Raw genomic sequence first — 16,688 nt, 5'->3', positions numbered from 1 at the left:
CCCTGCTGGTCTCAGGCCAGTAAGACTGAGCTGAAACCAGTTTCAACCCTCTTTTGATAAGAAATCATTCAAACACCATCCATGCAATATGTTATCCAGATACAATCTCCTTCTGTTTTCAATAACTCTAATTGGTATTCAACATCAGATACAACGCTTCTCCAGCACCGTTGAGAAGCTTCTTCCAGCTCCGCTCTGAACAAATGGGCAGAACCTCGACCCGCCCTGAACGCAGATGTAACCTCTGCACAATCTGCCATCTCTTGTTTACGCAATCAAACATTGGAATCTGCTTCCATCTTAAAACCTGCTCAGATTTTCACATTTCATCCCAAATGTAGCTTATTGTGTCTTACCAAAATGAAGTTTTCTGTAATTTGAGATGTTAAATGATTCGTACAATTATATGTATTTTGACAAATGTACTAGTATATTTATACCTCTGTACTTTGATCTGGTTTTATTGAGAGTGTGATAGGCACAAGGACATGTTTTATTGCTGGTTGATTGTTATGTGTTCCTGCTCAGGGACTGCGGATAGAAATGAGCTTTTAGCTATAATATAGCATTTAGCATCTCTTCTCTTTTTAAGATTAACGTATTTGTATGGATGATCCTTGTTCAATAAAGACGTATAATAATATATGAATGCCCCTCCCCCCCTCTACTGACTGAAATCTACCCTGAGTGATGTTGGAGTCAGACTCACCTTCAGGGGGTGGAGGGTCCTCAGGTTGAAGCAGCAGAGTTGTAGTTTCCTCTTTTCTCTCCTGTAGCTGAACTCAGAGGAAGTTGTTAGTTTGTTCTGAAGGTGAATCTGATCGTCTGGTTTTCAGTCCGTCTCTCTGAAGTGATGAAGTCTGCTGAGTGCTGTTTCGACTCATGTAACTCAAGGAGTGTCTCAGTTCAAAGTGTGGATTCATTGCAGGATTAAAGGTTGTCGTGGAGAGTTAAACATTAACACATCATATGGTGCAGAGTGATCGTAGGTACTGTAAACCGTTATCAAACCAAACGCGGTAGTTCTAAACCTGAACCCATTCATCTCTACGAGCGTACCGTGCTGAATCTAATCTTTCCTATTTCTGTCACCGGGTTTGAGTTCTTGCTGCTGCTTCGAGTTCCCCAACGTAGGGATGCCATAAAAACAGCAATCAGACGTTTACTCCTGAGGTCGATAGATTATTTTGGATGTCGTCATTGTTGTAGAACTCATTGTTCTGTAATTCATCCAATCACACACCAGTAGCTGCTTGGAAGACGTAAAGACAAACATTGGTTCACAAGATCTTTAGCTAACGTTATTGTAACACTAACAAGTACTGAGCACAGAAATATATCAATCAATCGGTTCCACTACATTTCAAGAGCGTCAGAAGACCCATGTCACTCGAGAGAAGATGGATACTGTGCAGCAATGGTGAAGGAAGACACACGGCAGGAACGTTTGAAGGGTTAACAAAACATTTATATTGATTGGCTTTTCTTTGGGAAGGTATTCAGAATATCTTTAGGATAAAACAATAAATTACAGAATTCTTACCAAATTGATTATAAATGTACTCTTTTTTATGATATTGGAGAGTATCTGGTTCCATTGACTTTTACCTGTTCATTTTGTTGTTATTTTGTTCCTATAATTTAGCGTTATTATTTATGTTTGGTAATTCCTATTAATTTTAAGCGAGTGGTTTTAGTTCATTATTAGTATTTAAGCTATATAACCCAGGTTCTCTTTCGTGTTACTCAATTTCTTATTTAAAACTGAAAATGAACTTACCACAATTCACTGAGTACTTTAAAACAAGTAGAATACGTAATCATCTTCTCAATATCAGATCAATCCAATAATCCCCCTCATTAGAGCTAATGGTTGTCAGTCCAATCTCACATCCCTTCAGCCGCTGTAGCTCTCCAGAACCACACTCTGCTTTCAGCTTGTGAAGAAACAAAAATATACTGTCCTACCATTGTTGAAGATAAGTGAAATAAAACTCTCTCTCTCTTCAGGTCGCTCAAATGGGTCCAGCAAGGACGAGGTTCCGCGTTGCAGAAAAATCTAGAATCTTGACTTTAAATCTCAAACAAAAGACCAGACCTCGACAACAAAGCTTGTGTTGTTTGCATGTTATTGTTCTCTTTTATCCTTTTGCCTCTATCTACTGGTCTTTCATCCTTTCTTTATAACTAATGCTATTGATGTGTTGTGATTTTAAAAGGTGTCGGTTATCATCTGGAAATTAGCCATGTTGCCCATTTACTGTTTTTAGTGACAGTTGATCAATGGGGACTGTCCCCGACACTACACACAAATAAACTAAACTAAAGCCAAGAGTTGTAATAATCTCTATATAATTACACATAAATTAAAAGCAACCGCATACAGTATTTCTTGAATCTCAAACAAATCCAAATTCAATAAACTATTTAAAATTCAAAATGATTTGTCATGTTATTACACACAGACATTTTTAACAACCATTTTCATTCTATACATCCAGCTACAGCAGTCGTTCCCCTAGGATGGAGTCATAGCAGCGGTGCTAAGGCACCAGCAACCAGCTAACCAGCAAAATGTAAACCCGGAGCATGTGGAAGTGCGCCCCGCCAATATGTTTCTATGTGTCTGCCAGCACAAGAAAGGCTCTTGAGGCCTAGTACATACTGTCCAGTGGCAATGTCTCAAGATTGAGCAAAATACACCTTTATTGAACATACAGTAAGAGGAATACTACAAATCCACATAACAAACAATCAAAAACCAGAAAGGGTCGCCTCTTCAAGGTTCAAGGTTCTTTATTTAGTTACGAACATAGCTACAGTGTAGTTATGCCGATTACATTTGTAGGTAACAGGCTTCTACAACAGTGCAAGTAAATAGTAAATACAAAAAGAAAAATAGTTTTAAAAAGTGAAATAGTGCAATAAGAGTCTATATGCAAGTAATTGGAATGATATATTAGAGAAATAGATAAATAATGTATTATTATTATTATTTTTATAAAAAAAACATCTAATATATATTTTAGGATAATACAATTCCAATAGTGATATGATAAGAACAAAATACATTCATTCATTAAAAAATGTACAGCAATATATTATTACAAAACAAGTATGAAATGTAAAAAGAAAGAAAGAAAGAAAAGAGAGACCCATGAAGTAGGGGAGCAATCAGAGTGAGCTGTGAGGAACAGCCATTATGTGTGGTTGTTCTCCACCTGTCTGTCTCTCACCTGTCTGTCTCCACCTGTCTCTCTCTCACCTGTCTGTCTCTCACCTGTCTGTCTCCACCTGTCTCTCTCTCACCTGTCTGTCTCCACCAGTCTCTCTCTCACCTGTCTGTCTCTCACCTGTCTGTCTCCACCTGTCTCTCTCTCACCTGTCTGTCTCCACCAGTCTCTCTCTCACCTGTCTGTCTCCACCTGTCTCTCTCTCACCTGTCTGTCTCCACCAGTCTCTCTCTCACCTGTCTGTCTCTCACCTGTCTGTCTCTCACCTGTCTGTCTCCACCTGTCTCTCTCTCACCTGTCTGTCTCCACCAGTCTCTCTCTCACCTGTCTGTCTCCACCAGTCTGTCTCCACCTGTCTCTCTCTCACCTGTCTGTCTCCACCAGTCTCTCTCTCACCTGTCTGTCTCCACCTGTCTCTCTCTCACCTGTCTGTCTCCACCTGTCTGTCTCCACCTGTCTGTCTCCACCTGTCTGTCTCCACCTGTCTCTCTCTCACCTGTCTGTCTCTCACCTGTCTGTCTCTCACCTGTCTGTCTCTCACCTGTCTGTCTCCACCTGTCTCTCTCTCACCTGTCTGTCTCCACCTGTCTCTCTCTCACCTGTCTGTCTCCACCTGTCTGTCTCCACCTGTCTCTCTCTCACCTGTCTGTCTCCACCTGTTTCTCTCTCACCTGTCTGTCTCCACCTGTCTGTCTCCACCTGTCTCTCTCTCACCTGTCTGTCTCTCACCTGTCTGTCTCTCACCTGTCTGTCTCCACCTGTCTGTCTCCACCTGTCTGTCTCCACCTGTCTCTCTCTCACCTGTCTGTCTCTCACCTGTCTGTCTCTCACCTGTCTGTCTCTCACCTGTCTGTCTCCACCTGTCTCTCTCTCACCTGTCTGTCTCCACCTGTCTCTCTCTCACCTGTCTGTCTCTCACCTGTCTGTCTCTCACCTGTCTGTCTCCACCTGTCTGTCTCCACCTGTCTGTCTCCACCTGTCTCTCTCTCACCTGTCTGTCTCTCACCTGTCTGTCTCTCACCTGTCTGTCTCCACCTGTCTCTCTCTCACCTGTCTGTCTCCACCTGTCTCTCTCTCACCTGTCTGTCTCCACCTGTCTGTCTCCACCTGTCTGTCTCCACCTGTCTGTCTCCACCTGTCTCTCTCTCACCTGTCTGTCTCTCACCTGTCTGTCTCTCACCTGTCTGTCTCTCACCTGTCTGTCTCTCACCTGTCTGTCTCCACCTGTCTCTCTCTCACCTGTCTGTCTCCACCTGTCTCTCTCTCACCTGTCTGTCTCCACCTGTCTGTCTCCACCTGTCTGTCTCCACCTGTCTGTCTCCACCTGTCTCTCTCTCACCTGTCTGTCTCCACCTGTCTGTCTCCACCTGTCTCTCTCTCACCTGTCTGTCTCTCACCTGTCTGTCTCTCACCTGTCTGTCTCTCACCTGTCTGTCTCCACCTGTCTCTCTCTCACCTGTCTGTCTCCACCTGTCTCTCTCTCACCTGTCTGTCTCCACCTGTCTGTCTCCACCTGTCTCTCTCTCACCTGTCTGTCTCCACCTGTTTCTCTCTCACCTGTCTGTCTCCACCTGTCTGTCTCCACCTGTCTCTCTCTCACCTGTCTGTCTCTCACCTGTCTGTCTCTCACCTGTCTGTCTCCACCTGTCTGTCTCCACCTGTCTGTCTCCACCTGTCTGTCTCCACCTGTCTCTCTCTCACCTGTCTGTCTCTCACCTGTCTGTCTCTCACCTGTCTGTCTCCACCTGTCTCTCTCTCACCTGTCTGTCTCCACCTGTCTCTCTCTCACCTGTCTGTCTCCACCTGTCTGTCTCCACCTGTCTCTCTCTCACCTGTCTGTCTCCACCTGTCTGTCTCCACCTGTCACTCTCTCACCTGTCTGTCTCTCACCTGTCTGTCTCCATCTGTCTGTTTCTCCTGTCTGTCTCTCACCTGTCTCTCTCTCACCTGTCTCTCTCTCTGTCTCCACCTGTCTCTCTCTCACCTGTCTCTCTCTCTCTCTCTCTGTCTCCACCTGTCTCTCTCTCTGTCTCCACCTGTCTGTCTCTCTCTCTGTCTCCACCTGTCTCTCTCTCTCTGTCTCCACCTGTCTGTCTCTGAGGACAGAGCTGACACAGCCTCTCTTCTCTGGGCAGCCAGGTCTGCCTGTGTGGGCCAGTCTCTACGGCCAGGCTGTGGTCACTGAGTCTGTACATTGTTAATGTCTTCCTCACTTTGGGATCAGTCACGGCGGTCAGATAGTTTGCCACCGTGTACTGTCTGTTTAGAGCCAAATAGCATTGAAGTTTGTTTTGGGTTTTCGTGGTACATGTCCAATAGTTGATGTAATTTTCTTTTTCTTTAGCTATGATTTGGTTGGGCCAGATTGTGTGAGGGTTGTCCTGAGACCTTGTCCTGTTAGAGGAGGTGAGCCTCAGGACCAGCTGGTTGAGGGGACTCCTCTCAATGGAGGGCTTTGTAATGGTAGGAGTTGGGATCACTGGTTTTTAGGTGGTTGTAGAATTTGACTGCTCTTTTTTGTATCCTAATTCAAAGGGGGAATTGGCCTAGCTCAGCTCGGCATCCATTGTTGGGGGTGTTCCTGTGGACTCTCAGGATGCTCTTGCATATCTCTGCATGTAGGGTTTCTATTGGGTGTTTGTCCCATTTATCAAAGTCTTGATTCCCAAGAGGACCCCACACTTCGCTACCATACAGTATGATTGGTTCTATTATTGAATTGAATATTTTGAGCCAGATTGTAACAGGTATATCTATATTTGAAGATTTTTTGATAGCATAGAAAGCCTTTCTTCCTTTGTCTCTGAGATCATTAATGGCCAGATTGAAATTTCCTGTCGAAGTAATTTTGAGTCCCAAATATGTGTAGCTGTGTGTGTGTTCTATGTCAGTGGAGCCCAGTAAGAACAGGTGTGGGTTCCCCTGACCCCTGGGTCGTTTCTGGAAGACCATAATCCTGGTCTTTTCCTGATGAACTGTCAGGGCCCAGGTCTGACAGAAGGTCTCCAGATGAACTGTCAGGGCCCAGGTCTGACAGAAGGGTTCCAGATGAACTGTCAGGGTCCAGGTCTGACAGAAGGTCTCCAGATGAACTGTCAGGGCCCAGGTCTGACAGAAGGTCTCCAGATGAACTGTCAGGGTCCAGGACTGACAGAAGGTCTCCAGATGAACTGTCAGGGCCCAGGTCTGACAGAAGGTCTCCAGATGAACTGTCAGGGTCCAGGTCTGACAGAAGGTCTCCAGATGAACTGTCAGGGCCCAGGTCTGACAGAAGGTCTCCAGATGAACTGTCAGGGCCCAGGTCTGACAGAAGGTCTCCAGATGAACTGTCAGGGCCCAGGTCTGACAGAAGGTCTCCAGATGAACTGTCAGGGCCCAGGTCTGACAGAAGGTCTCCAGATTAACTGTCAGGGTCCAGGTCTGACAGAAGGTCTCCAGATGAACTGTCAGGGCCCAGGTCTGACAGAAGGTCTCCAGATGAACTGTCAGGGTCCAGGTCTGACAGAAGGTCTCCAGATGAACTGTCAGGGTCCAGGTCTGACAGAAGGTCTCCAGATGAACTGTCAGGGCCCAGGTCTGACAGAAGGTCTCCAGATGAACTGTCAGGGCCCAGGTCTGACAGAAGGTCTCCAGATGAACTGTCAGGGCCCAGGTCTGACAGAAGGGTTCCAGATGAGCTCTCAGGGCCCAGGTCTGACAGAAGGTCTCCAGATTAACTGTCAGGGTCCAGGTCTGTCAGAAGGGTTCCAGATGAACTGTCAGGGCCCAGGTCTGACAGAAGGGTTCCAGATGAACTGTCAGGGCCCAGGTCTGACAGAAAGTCTCCAGATGAACTGTCAGGGCCCAGGTCTGACAGAAGGGTTCCAGATGAACTGTCAGGGCCCAGGTCTGACAGAAGGTCTCCAGATGAACTGTCAGGGTCCAGGTCTGACAGAAGGTCTCCAGATGAACTGTCAGGGCCCAGGTCTGACAGAAGGTCTCCAGATGAACTGTCAGGGTCCAGGTCTGACAGCAGCTTTGCAGATGATCCATTTGCTGTTGTAATGCCTCCTTAGATGGAGCTAGCAATATTAGATCATCTGCAAACTGGAGGCATTTCATTTGTGTGTCAGAGAGGGTGAGTCCAGGGATATCGGATTGTTCTAATGATTTTGCAAATTGATCAATATAAATGTTAAATAGGGTGGGGCTGAGACTGCAGCCCTGTTTCACCCCTCTACTTTGGGGGAAGAAATCGGTTTCCATATTGACCATTTTCACCACACATTTATTATTGGTATACATTGTTTGAATGATATCATATGTTTTCCCCCCTACACCGTTTTCCATCAACTTTAGGAACAGACCGTTATGCCAAATTGAGTCGAATGCTTTTTTGAAATCTACAAAACAAGAGAACATCTTCTTATTTTGGTGAACATGTTTATGAATGAGGGTGTGGAGGGTATATATATGGTCTGTAGTCCGATGGTGTAAATCCAATCTGACTCTTGCTCAGGACATTATGTTCACTGAGGAAGTCTTGCAGTCGGCTGTTTAGGATGCTGCAGAATAATTTCCCCAGGTTGCTGCTGACACATATGCCTCGGTAATTGTTTGGGTCAAATTTATTTCCATTTTTAAATATTGGTGTGATGATTCCTTTGCTCCAGATGTCAGGGAAATGTCCAATGCTCAGAACGAGATTGAATAGTTTCAACATGGCAGTGTTGAACTTATGACTGCTAAATTTCAGCATTTCATTTAAAATGCCATCAGGACCGCTGGCCTTCCTTGGTTGTAGGGCCTGGAGTTTAGCAGGACCGCTGGTCTTCCTTGGTTGTAGGGCCTGGAGTTTAGCAGGACCGCTGGCCTTCCTTGGTTGTAGAGCCTGGAGTTTAGCAGGACCGCTGGCCTTCCTTGGTTGTAAGGCCTGGAGTTTAGCAGGACCGCTGGCCTTCCTTGGTTGTAGGGCCTGGAGTTTAGCTGGACCGCTGGCCTTCCTTGGTTGTAGGGCCTGGAGTTTAGCAGGACCGCTGTCCTTCCTTGGTTGTAGGGCCTGGAGTTTAGCAGGACCGCTGGCCTTCCTTGGTTGTAGGGCCTGGAGTTTAGCAGGACCGCTGTCCTTCCTTGGTTGTAGGGCCTGGAGTTTAGCTGGACCGCTGGCCTTCCTTGGTTGTAGGGCCTGGAGTTTAGCAGGACCGCTGTCCTTCCTTGGTTGTAGGGCCTGGAGTTTAGCAGGACCGCTGGCCTTCCTTGGTTGTAGGGCCTGGAGTTTAGCAGGACCGCTGGCCTTCCTTGGTTGTAGGGCCTGGAGTTTAGCCAGGAGCTCTTCCTCAGTAATGTTATAGTCTAAAGGGTTCTGGTTGTCTTTAACGACTGATTCTAGAATGTGTAGTTTGTTGAGATCATTTTGGGCTGAATTCAGTGTAACGGTACTATACAGGTTTTCAAAGTGTGTTTTCCAAATGTCCCCATTTTGAATAGCCAGTTCTTCCTTGTGTGGTTTGCTGAAAGAGTGCCATCTCTTCCAGAAATGATTTGAATCAATGGACTCTTCAATGATTTCAAGTTGGTGCTGCACATGTTGCTCCCTTTTAGTTCTGAGTGGTCTTCTGTATACTTTCAGTGTTTCCCAATATTGGAGGCGGAGCTCAGGATTGTCAGGTTGTCTGTGTTTTTGATTTGATAAACTTCTGAGGGTTTTTCTCAGATGTCTGCAGTCTGTAACAAACCACTTTTCATTGGTTGACTTTTTTGATTTATGATATTGAGGTTTTTTCAGATTGGATACATCTGCCACATTGTCAAACATGCTGTTAATGTCCCACACAGCCTGATTGAGGCCATCACTACTCTGGGGATATGGGGTGGATAGAAAATGGTCTAATTGGGATTGAATTGTTTGATGTCTGATTGCTTTCTGGTAGTCGTCCTTGCTATTGTTTGTCCATCTATAAAGTTGTTTGGTATAGTTCAGTTTACTGGGTTCTGCTGCGTGAGGGTCTGTTACTGTCTTCTTAATGGAGAGTGTAATTTGACTATGATCAGATAAGGGTGTTAGGGGGCTGACTGTGAATGCCCTCAGACAGAAGGGGTCGAGGTCTGTGATGCTATAATCTACTGAGCTATTGCCAAGAGGAGAGCTGTGTGTGTAGTGACCAAAGGAGTCCCCTCGAAGCCCACCGTTAACAATGTACAGGCCCTGCGTTCGGCACAGCTGCAGTAGTTGCTGCCCGCTTTTGTTGACAGTTTTGTCAAAGTTGTTCCTGTGGGGATGCGAAGGGAGGGGAATGCTGATTTGGCCAGGTATATGTTTGTCTCCCTGTGGGGTAATATAATCTGGTTCTCTACCTGTCCTGGCATTAAGGTCCCCACAGATCAGTACACTTCCCTGGGCCTGGTGTTGATTGGTCTCATCTTCAAGAATGGAGAAACTATTTTCCCTATAATAAGGTGATTCTGATGGGGGGATATATGCTGTACACATGAAAATGTCTTTATCCATGGCTACCACCTCTCTTTTTATTTTGAGCCAAATTGAAAATTCGCCTTTTTTGATGAGTTCTATTGAGTGTACAAGTTTTTCCTTGTACCAAATCAGCATTCCTCCTGAATCCCTGCCCTGGGTCACTTCTTTGAGTTTGGTGGATGGGAACACTATCTCTCTATAGCCTAAGGGACAACCAGTGGACATGTCTTCTCTACTCCAGGTCTCCTGTAAAACCATCACATCTGCATCTCCTAACTCTTTGGTGAAGTCTGGGGTCTTGCTCTTAAGGCCAAAAGCAGAGGACCTCAGACCCTGGACATTCCAACATGAAATAATAAATGATCTAGATTGCATTAAACTTAAAACAGAGAAAGATTCAGAGCATTCAACATTAAAATGAGATAAACTCCCAAATCCCTGGTTGTCAATACATAGGTGAATTTAAGAACACATTAGATATATGGGATTTCAATATAAGTTAGATTGAACAATTTTACATAACAGTTTTTCTTTCTTTTTTGTTGTCTACTGTATGCAAGCAAGAAAAAAAACAATGACTACTTATTGTCTACTGTGGTTCCTGACCTATCTGGTGGGAGCAGAGCAGGCTGAAATGTCTGCCAAGTTGTCAAGATATAATTGTATGCTAACAGTGTCTTTTTGCTCCTGCTGGGTGTGTAATTCTAAATGTATGCCAATAATTTATAACTATAATGTACCTTATTGTAGTTTCTCATATCTGGATCATTAAAATGGTATATTTGAAGTTGTGTCTTTTGCATTTATTCTATTAATGCATTATCTAGAAATCATTTCTGCTGCTTTATTGGCCCGTTCCTTTATAAGGAGAAAGTCATGCTCAAATGGTTGGAGGTTACTCCCCTGGACCACGACCTTCCCGGTATCAAACACGTTGACTGTTGTAATGACAGTGCCTTCCTCTCCAATTTTGAGTTGCACGGCACAGTTGATCTGCCCTTCTGCCACAGAAGGGTAGTGGGCCTTTATGGCGGTGACCCATGCTCTTGGGTTTTCTGTGAAGAAGATCAGATTGCTGACTCCTCCACTCTTTTTCAGGTCAGCATAGAGCGTCTCTGGATTTTCCCTCAACAGGTTATCTTTGTATGCCTTCCTGTCATCTATGTTGACCTCTTGTGGGTATACAATATGAACAGCCATGGGGCTCTGCTGCTGCTGAACTGCTGCTGTTGTTACTCTTGAGTTTTTGGCTGAATTCCTCTTCTTATCTTGGTGTTAGTTAGCTAGCAGGACAGTTAGGCTAACCGTCAGTTAGGCTAAACCGTCAGTTTGGCAGTTGGTTAGCAGTTGGTTAGAAATTGGTTAGCTTCTCTGCTGGGTTCTTCAGTTGAACAGTGTTGGTTAGCTAGCAGAACAGTTAGGCTAATCGTCAGTTTGGCAGTTGGTTAGCAGTTGGTTAGAAATTGGTTAGCTTCTCTGCAGGGTTCTTCAGTTGAACAGTGTTGGTTAGCTAGCAGAACAGTTAGGCAAACCGTCAGTTTGGCAGTTGGCTAACCGTCAGTTTGGCAGTTGTTTAGCAGTTGGTTAGCTTCTCTTCTGGGTTCTTCAGTTGAACAATGTTAGTTAGCTAGCAGGGCGGTTAGGCAAACCGTCAATTTGGCAGTTGGTTAGCAGTTGGTTAGCTTCACTGCTGGGTTCTTCAGTTGAACAGTGTTAGTTAGCTAGCAGGGCAGTTAGGCAAACCGTCAGTTTGGGAGTTGGCTAACCGTCAGTTTGGCAGTTGGTTAGCAGTTGGTTAGCAGTTGGTTAGCTTCTCTTCTGGGTTCTTCAGTTGAACAATGTTAGTTAGCTAGCAGGGCAGTTAGACAAACCGTCAGTTCGGCAGTTGGTTAGCAGTTGGTTAGCAGTTGGTTGGTAGTTGGTTGGTAGTTGGTTAGCTTCTCTGCTGGGTTCTTCAGTTGAACAGTGCACTCTAAAAAACGATTCATGGGGTTAGTAGATTCCACTTGAAAAAAAAAAACTTTTTCAACATAGAATATTTATTTTTTTACCTCAATATATTTTAAAAAAAATGTTACTTACAAATGTAATGATTTTGAAAAAAAATTTCTGCTATAGGGATAAACTAAGTTAGTTGAGTAACTCATATCTATTGAGTTTTAACGGTTTAGTTTCAAAACTGAACACACGTTTGGACTCTGCTAGACCGCATGTGGAGTTGGAGCAATCTGCGTTCATCCTGGAAGCAAAACTCTTGATAGCAGTGGAACAACAGGATTTTAACCTAATAATCCAACCCAGTCTCACAAAAAAACATGTAATAACTACGTTGGTCCACAACTTGGGACGTAGTATTTCTACAAAAACGCCTCTCAAATTGTAAGATCCCTCCGTTTTTTTTCACCATTCATTCCAATGGCTGGCGTCTATAGCTGTGTCCCAATTCAGGGACACAGCTATGCGGAGGACCCAAGCGGACTGCGAAATGAGACGGTCTACGGAGCATGTCCTTGTACGTCACCGGCAGTTACCCCTACATTTTGCCGCCCCCGTCACCTAGCAACCAGCTGCAGTCACAAGTGCCGGTAATAATTTCTGACACTAGGCAAAATATTTTCAAACTGTTTTCAAACTGTTTTCAAAACGGTTTTCAAAATTGTTTTCAAAACTGTTCAATATGGAGTCAGATCTAGCTGTACTTATTTTGGTGTTATGTTTAATTTTCCCGAGGTCGCAACAGGCCCCCGTGAAGAGGGCTTCATTCTCCCCGCGCATCTAGATAAATTGCGCAGTCTGCTCCTTGCTCCCTATCAAAACAAAATTGTTGCAGTAAGATTTGTATAACAAAAGCAGTTAAATAAATAAATTAGCTTTATAATGAATCCCAATAATATGAAAACCAAACAGGGTTTAGAAATATTTTCACTTCATATTATTTTATGTATGTAATATAAAGAAGACATCTCCAATTGCCCGTATATTTAAATACACAAATTAAATAGGTTTACTTTTCTCTCATGTCGTTTACTATTTGGGTGAGTACATTTAAAAACCCAATCCAGCTGAAACCGTTGTAGCCGTTGATGGGACGTTACAAGCCATATATTTTTTTAAACTCATTCGTCACTGTCACCCGTTGCATCCTGGGATATGGTAGACCGCGGAGTGTGCATCAGATGTATCTCTAAATCTGGGGAAAGAAGGCTGCATTTGCGGGCCGCATTCGGAGGAGTCTTGTCTTTTTTTTTAATTGGGACAGCCTTCGTTTGGCGGAAGTGACGTATGCGGTCTCCGAATGCATCCTCAGGAGGATGCGGCCGCTGAATTGGGACACAGCTTATGTCACGTGATATTCAAATGTCTCCCTGCAACAACAAAAAACATGGCCGACCTTCGTTTTATTCTCGGTGTAAAATGCCTATTTTAAAGTTAGTTTGGCCATTAAAATGCGTTTTGATGTCATTTGATGCGAGAAATAGGAGTTGTTATTTCAGATTATGTGTGCAGTGGATGTACATCATCTTTAGTTTGCTAATTTTTACGAAGATTACTTCAGGAAATTGCGTCCATAGAACGTTTTCATTGTTACCAAGGTGGTTGCTAGGGACGCTGCTATCGATATAATTTCTGTTATGTTGTGTAACTGTTTAATGGTGTTATCTTTATAGCTACCCTCTTCCCCGTCAATGTATAGTGTTGGTCCACAGCGCAAACGTATTAGTTTCACAAAATCCGCATCTAAAATTGTGGCATAGATACGTTAGTTTCTTGCCGTTTCTTTCTTTTTTTGTTTCCAGGTAAGTAATTCCTTTCAACACGTGTTTCTTCTTATCATTTTGGTCAGAAAAGTCGAAGTTTATCTCATTTTAAAAACAGAAAAGTGTATATCTTCAGGATCTCATGATGATGCTGCTGTTCTCATCAAGCAATTCTCTTTCTCTGTCTGTGTCTGTGTCTCTGAGTGAAGCTGAAAACACAGCAGACAGGAAGTACAGTCAGTCATGGCTTTTTTAATTATAATTATTAAACAGTATTTAAATATGGTGACAAGTTATCAGCTATAGACCCATCAGCATTCTACCTGTTGTGTCTAAAGTGGTTTCAAAGGTAGAACAACTGGTGTCACACCTTAGCACAGTGGTTCTCAAACTTTTTCTGTCAGGCCCCCCATTTGGAGAAAAAAAAATGTCGGGCCCCCCCAACACAAATAGTCAGGCTCAGTGGCCAACACAAATAGTCGGGGTGCTGTGGGGTAGCTTGACGTTTCATAGAGGGTGCTCAAACATTTAGGGTTTCCCATTAATGTACCGGTCGCCACAGTTGAATTTGAAACTACAACAATCCCCACGCATATACACAGTGTACCCACGGCTGTTACAATTAAGGCTTGATAATCAGCTCACGGCATATGTGTAAGAAGGGGTAAAGTGCTATTTTTATAGGTGGTGTGTGGACCTCACACCACCTAGACCGGGGGGTCCGGGGGCATGCTCAACACCCATTTGAAACAGAACTGTAAACAGATTTACTTTTTCTTTATGGATATTTTACAAATCACCCTTTTAAACTTTGTTATTTTTTTACTGTCATATAGTATTTCATACCTGTTTTTAATTTAATCTCTTATTTTTTTATAACTATAATGATTATATAAAGGTGTGCCTCGGAAATAATTGTTTGCATTAATGGTGACCAAAACGTTTGAGACCCACTGAGGTAACACTGAGAGAGTCCTTTAGCTCACTGAGTCTCTCAGTCTGACAGGAGAGGACTCTCCTCCAGCTTGTTGTTGAAAAAACTCCTTATATCCGTTAGCGTAGCTCGCTAGCACCAGAAGCTAACAACTACGATCTCCGGTACCGGTGCGCTCTCTCTCTCTCGCTCGTGCACGCACACAAAATGGCTCGTTCCACACACACAGAGAGCTGAGCTTTAATGAAACACAGAGACCCAGACGTAATAGTACTGTATCATATTATTTTAGAATCAATAATTTTTCAAATTATGATTTTAAAAAATAATAATTTTATAACCATTTTTCCTCCTGGTCTCTCGCGCCCCCCCTGTCATGCGTCTGCGCCCCCCAGGGGGGGCCCGCCCCCCACTTTGAGAACCACTGCCTTAGCAACAACGACCTACTCCTCCCTATGCAGTTTGGATTCAGGAACAATTGTTCTACTGAGACTGCATGGTGTTTCTTCTTGGAAGGAATCACGGCTAATTTAGGCAAAGGAGGGATAGTTGGAGCAGTTTTTCTTGATCTCCATAAAGCATATCACACAGTAAGTCATCCGAAACCTTCATCAAAACTCTCCAAAGTCAAGCTATCAGTTAGCTCACTAAAATGGGTAAGGCCGTATTTATCTGGTCATTCTCAACGTGTTATCTGGTCGTTCTCAACAAGGCTCTGTGTTGGGACTGTTGTTGTTCAGCATATATTAATGATCTCTCTCCGGATGTATTGTGTGTTGTATGCTGACGACACGGTCATTTACACTGAAGGAAAAAAAAAAACAGGTTTCCACTAAGCTCTCAGTAACGCTGCACTAAGTTGCTCAATGGCTAAGTGACTCTTGTCTTACTTTAAATACAAAAAAACGGTGATTAATAAAGATGAATGTATTTTTATGCAAGGTGCTTGTTCAGTAAATATATATAATATTACGCACCAGCGTTTGTACTGTCTTAGGAAACTGTCCTATTTTAACATTGACAAAACCATGATGATCATGTTTTATCGTGAGTCAATTCTGTCTTTCTCACTAATGTCATGGTAACCTGACTTTAAAGAGCAGAAACTCTCTGAGTCCGATCCTAAAGAGGTCCAGCAGACTGATTGGTGAGCCACAGCTAAACCTGGAGACCCTGTCCCTCAGGCAGTGACAGCGGTTATCCAGCTCCATATTAGACGGTGACTCCCACCCTCTGCACTCAGAATTCAAGCTTCTTCCTTCGGGCCGGAGGTTACTCGTCCCAAGGAGTAGAACGAAACGGTATAAAAACCGTTTTATCCCAGCAGCTATTGCACAAATTAACACATCATAGGATCGTCACCCAGATGCCTATTTATTTATTTAATTATGAATTTTGAATGTCCATATAGTAATGTAGTAATGTTTGTACTAGTGTTTTCCTTCTTAAATGTTTTTGAAATGTTTTGAGATTGACGGAGCAGGGTGTACTTGTACTTTTGACTAGTCTTTTTATCTGAGATGTGTCTGTTGTTTGTGTTTAGAGTGTTTCAAGATGGATCCCTTGTCTTTTTATCTGCAAACAAAATCTAGCTACGGGTACAAATAAAGAACCTGAACCTGAAGCTTGAAACAGCAGAGTTGTAGTTTCCTCTTTTCTCTCCTGTAGCTGAACTCAGAGGAAGTTGTTAATTTGTTCTGAAGGTGAATCTGATCGTCTGGGTTTCAGTCCGTCTCTCTGAAGTGAGGAAGAAGAACAGAATCAGAATCAGAATACCTTTATTAGTCCCACAGAGGGGACATTTACATTGTTAAGCAGAAAAGAGCCAAAGACAGCTTAATGTTAAATATAAGGAAAGTACTCAGTGATGAGTAGGAGCTGCTGGAACAGGCTGCCACTCATTTGAATGGTTGCTATGGTAACAACCTGTTTCCTGGCATCTCTCTTTGTTCAACTTTAACACAAAGGTGTGTCTCATTCCACAAACACCAGCCACTCCTCATCAGCTCATCGGTGACTGGTTTAACCTCATTTCATCTCTACAGTACGGGACATTTCAACCCTAAAGTAGCCCAGTAAATATCGTTCACTTCAGATCGAATGGAGCTTTTATCTGTTAAGTGTTGTAGGACTTTAAGATCCACAAATAATAAACTTTGTTTTATGGATTTGCCTACATTTAAAAAGGATTGTTGTTAGTCACTTTAATGTTCAGGTCAGGTATGTTTTTGTTCTGCAGTGATGGAGACATTACGGTCAGGTGGACCCCCACATGTTCACCTCTTTTCTGGCGCAATGCTTTACGATGCGCC

At 43.6% G+C, this 16,688-nt stretch overlaps 1 protein-coding gene across 1 annotated transcript in view; it reads right to left on the bottom strand.

Annotated features, from left to right (window-relative positions):
* The window catches only part of LOC307042906 (uncharacterized protein), a 34,974-nt gene extending 34,081 nt beyond the window's left edge, over positions 1 to 893 (bottom strand). The window contains exon 1 of the mRNA XM_079687064.1: positions 710 to 893. The gene's annotated coding sequence lies outside the window, so the exon portion shown is untranslated. The remainder of the gene's footprint in view (positions 1 to 709) is intronic.
* Positions 894 to 16,688: the final 15,795 nt, after the last annotated feature.

This window comes from Notothenia rossii, assembly GCF_949606895.1.
Source record: "Notothenia rossii genome assembly, chromosome: 6".
Taxonomy (NCBI): domain Eukaryota; kingdom Metazoa; phylum Chordata; class Actinopteri; order Perciformes; family Nototheniidae; genus Notothenia; species Notothenia rossii.
The sequence above is the reverse complement of the archived record's forward strand: the minus strand, read 5'-3'. Positions and strand labels throughout refer to the sequence as shown.